The sequence below is a fragment of the Mus caroli genome, chromosome 18 (assembly GCF_900094665.2).
Source record: "Mus caroli chromosome 18, CAROLI_EIJ_v1.1, whole genome shotgun sequence".
In the NCBI taxonomy this organism is placed as follows: Eukaryota; Metazoa; Chordata; class Mammalia; order Rodentia; family Muridae; genus Mus; species Mus caroli.
In genome coordinates this window covers 72,130,247-72,134,522 of record NC_034587.1, presented here as the reverse complement: position 1 = coordinate 72,134,522, position 4,276 = coordinate 72,130,247, and the positions used below count along the sequence as shown (strand labels likewise).

Genomic DNA, 4,276 nt, shown 5'->3' with positions numbered 1-4,276 from the left:
CCCCGCCTGCCCCCCCCCCAGTGGCCTGGTTCAATCAGTGTTCAAAGCTCACTACAAAACAAAATCCCACTCATCACTCCAGGCTCACCCGAAGCCCCTCCTCCTCTAGCAAGCTGCCCCAGGCTTCTTCTGGCCTCTAAACTCACTTCCTAGCCATTCCTTCCTTTCTGCAACCCCTCTCCCAGCAACATGTCCCCTATCCAGCCAAATAGCTGGAGTTGCAGAATTAGCAACTCTTCTCTTGAATCTAGAGCCTTCCAGAGCCTTACTAGATGCCTGCCCCTCGTTAAAAAACCTTAGTAACTCTTCATTCAGGACCGGGTCCCCCCTGGAAGCCTTCCTATCAAGTGACACTTACCCCCATCTTTCACAAGACTGTGAAAGGCCCTCCTACAAGATTGGGCTCCTGGAAGGCAAAGGCTGAGGGCCTTACAGGTCCCTGCATGTCCAGCTGTGCTCATTAGATGTTTTACAAATTAATCACTCAAAGGATTTCTTCAGCGGGTCTGTTCCGGCACCTCCACTATGCACCTGACTCCACTGCTTGGTGATGCATGCAGCATCTTATATTTCTCCTGGAGGCTTCTGTGCTATAACCACCGTTTTAACCAAAACAGTGGAGATCAAGTGATGACCGAATTATCCACTGCATGGAATTCCTCCAGCCGGCGTCCCAGCTTTTAGCATGGCCAATGGAAAATTAATTGGTCGCAAAGTGCATATCTAATTACAACATCCCGCCCCTGCCCGAGCGATGCGCAAACGTTAATTATAACATATGAATCTCAATAACCGACGGTGGCACTTAATGCCGCATTAATAACGCCACTTGTGTCCCCCCCCCCCAACACACACACACACACACACACACACACACACACACACACATCATCGCTCCCAGAGCATACATTACGCTTTCTCTTATCTGCCATTGGGACAGGCTTTATACTTTAAGCTCGGAGTCCTTATCCTCACAGCCTGCCTGATTCTAAAACCAAGTTATCTCCGCAAGCTCAGACGTTGCCTTCGCCCTCAGTTCTGTCCCCCACCGTGGAGGTCCCCGCTAATGCAAGAGGTCACAGGCATCGGCGTAGCAACACTACTCTGTCCAGGCAGTTCCCCGGCTTTCCCCCTGGGTTCCCAGCTCTCCAGGGCCCGCCATCCTAGGAAAGAAAGGCGAACTACATTACCCAGCAGGCTCGCCGTCTCCCTCTTTCCTTTCAAGTCTTTGCACGTGGCCGGAGGGGGAGGCGGGGCCCGGACGTCACTCTCCTACATTCTCCTTCCCTGTGTCAGTACTGGGATCATTTTTTTTTTCCTTCCTCTACTCCCTCCCTCTGCCTGCCCCTCCCTCCCTGTCTCCCTTCCCTCCCTCCCTCCCCTCTCGACTGGGTCGGTCCGCTGAGGTGCCGGATCCCCCTCACGGCTGGGACGCGCCGAACTCCCAGCAGGAGTCCGCTCTTTGGAGCCTGGTCCCTCCCTTCCCCTTCCCTGCCCCCTTCCCCCACCCCCGACGCGGGCTCCGCGCGGCGGCGAGAGGAACCCCGAGGTGAGCATCCCTTGTCCTCCCTCCTCTTTTAGTCACCTCGACTTGCGGGTGGATTCGGGGACCCGGGAGGAGGGATACGTGACGTGCTCTCGATTATAGATAAATCCGGGAAAACCGCTCCAAACAATTCTCCCCCTTCCCCCTCCCAGTGCTTTAGCCAGCCCGGTGTCCGCACCCATCCTTAGTCCCCTCCTCTGGGTCTAGTGGGTACCGCACTCTCCGATCTCGCCCTCTCCCAGGGTTTGTCCTGTAGTGGGCCCAGCTCCTCGCGCGGTGGGGACCGTGACACCAGAGCTCCGGAACCCAGAGGGGTTCCTGGGGGGAACGCGCGTCTGGAGCCTCACTCGGGCTGGAGCCGCGCGATGTAGCCGACGTCTTGTGCCCGGTTCCGACCCGCGGGGAGGAAGCTCGTGAGCAAGATTCCTTTCCCTTTTGTTTTGGAGCCTCGTTTGCTGCAACGAGCAGTTGCTCCAGCGCCAGGCAAACTTGCAGCTGTTCCGACCGCGCGCTGCGCCGAGGTCGGAGCGCGGCTGGGGAGGCGGCTGCAGGCGCTGCGGGCGCGGCTGCAGCACTCGGGCTTGAGGGAGGGAACCCACGACTCTGTGTGTTCACGCTGCCCTCCCCTGCCGTGCGGATGGCCATCCCTGCGAGCTTGGGGATGTGTGTGGATGGCTCTCGTCTAGACAGGCAGCAGACCCCTCCCTTCGTCCCCGGTGAGCCCGCCGGCCGTGGAGGGCGCGGCGGATAGGAGCAGTGGAGGGCGCCTTGGCGGAGCCATTGCAGTGACGGCTTTGGCCGTCCTACACCGTGGTGATTCTGCCGGGCTTTAAGGATGATCATTCCTGTGGCCTCTGAGTGATGGGGCCTGGGGGGCGTGGGGGGATAGATACGCCCTACAGAGCTGGGGTTAAGTTGACAGGTTCCAAAAAGCCGGTTCTTGCTGGCGGGCAGCCCGAAGACCGTGGAGTGGGCTGCTGGGGGGAACTAGCTGGTGATGGTCACAGGTGCAGGTTTTAGGGGGAGATGGGAGCGGTGGCTTGGCTGAGGTAGATGTCTACGGGATCGGGAGGGCCGCGTGCGGGTTCCTGAATGCCACAGGAGGAGGCATCCCCGAGACCCGGTATCGGAGCTGGTTGTTTGTTGGCACGAAAAAGACAGTCCAGGATTCAAACCCTGAACTCGGGCAGCCCTGGTCTGATTTTGAGGAGTTCTCAGGGTAGGGGCCAGGGGGAGTGTGAACTGGGAAGGGGGCGCGGCTTTTAGAGGGGAGGGATCGGTGGTTGTGCCCTGAGTGTCCCCACCAGGAGGGAGGCGTCGCCTCCCCCGCCCAACTGTTTGTGTGTGTACACACAGCTTGGTCTGGGAGGGGGCGGCATAGTGGAGAACAGCGTGGGGTGGATGCCTCTTGGGATTGGACCAGCTAGCCCCAAATGGTGTGAGTTGGGCTGTCTCTTATGTGTGTCCACACTTGGGTTACTAAGGAATCCTTAGGCTGGCTCCGGGGAAGACCTTAGGGTGGCTTGGGTTCTGTGGCTGCCTGGGAGTCCCAAGCTCTGTGTGGCCCTCCCTCTACGTTTCTCTCGTCTTCCCTAGCCCAGTGACTGGCTGCCCACCCTGCGGGCTGGGAGGATCCGCCCGAGCTCTAGTGTCCCTCATCCCCAGCAAACCATGTTTAGGATCCTTGGCCCCTAGCACGGAGGCTCCCGGTGATGCTCGTGCCTGTGCGTTTCCTGTGCGCTGCCTTCCCAGATCCTAGAGAGAATCCACGCGTTCAGCTACCCCTCCCTGATTTCTGTTCTTCAATTGAGAACCAAAGCCTGCCTGGCAGACCCTGTCTACCTCTGCCCGCAGGTCTGCCGGATCACACGCCTCTGCCTACCCCGCCCTCCCGGCTGTCATTTCTGAAGCTCTGAGATTATCCTTCACTGGCTAGGGGCCCCTGCACCGCCTGGACACCTCAGGCTCTGGTGTTGGGAGCCTCCCCAGGTCGAAAGTGACACGGCTTAAGCACCGCCTCTGCTCAGAGGGAGGCGCGGCACAGCACTGGGAGGAGCAATGGGCTGTCCTGCCCGGTTCCTCTTGGCCCAGCGTAGGGGCTGGGCCCAAACCTCTGGAATCTTGCTTCCTAGCAGCCGGTAGTCCATGAAAGGAAACCTCCGGAACTTTCAAACAACCCAATTGTATAGGAACAGATTGCCCTCAATAGACGCTACATAGTGTCATGATGCTCTTGGGTAGCCCAAGAAAAGTCCTCTGAGTATGTGAAACAGGACTCTGCTGATAGCAATAGGCTCAGCGGTGTGTCATGTCCAGTGCCTATCCTGGTGATGACAGTAATCTGCAAGGCTTTCTGGGTATCGTGCGAGGTGAGTAGATTGCTGGAACAAGAACATGTCTCTCTGAATTTACAGAGCGGGGGTTTCCCCACCACATAGTACAGTTATTAAGAGGATCCTGTGAGGTAGGGAAGGGCTAATCCCACTGTGCAGATGAGGACACCGAGGCTCAGAAAATGATGTCACTTGCCTATAGCCTTTCAATGGGTAAAGGACAGCTTTCTTCCTCTTGTGATTTCTCTTTGCAGACCTTTGCGTTTATTTTTAAGGCAGGGGCTCCCCAATGTTGCCTGGTCTACTTCTACTTCCCCAGTGCCGGGAAAATAGTTGTGTAGCTAGTGCCCACAGCTTTTTATTTAAACAGTGACTTCTTTCTTTTTTTTTTTTTTTT

General features: G+C 57.3%; 1 protein-coding gene across 2 annotated transcripts in view; it reads left to right on the top strand.

Annotated features, from left to right (window-relative positions):
- The first annotated feature begins 1,265 nt into the window (after positions 1-1,265).
- Ctif (cap binding complex dependent translation initiation factor) overlaps positions 1,266-4,276 on the top strand; it is a 267,920-nt gene continuing 264,909 nt past the window's right edge. For both annotated transcript variants that reach the window (XM_029472081.1, XM_029472083.1), the window contains exon 1: positions 1,266-1,549. The gene's annotated coding sequence lies outside the window, so the exon portion shown is untranslated. The remainder of the gene's footprint in view (positions 1,550-4,276) is intronic.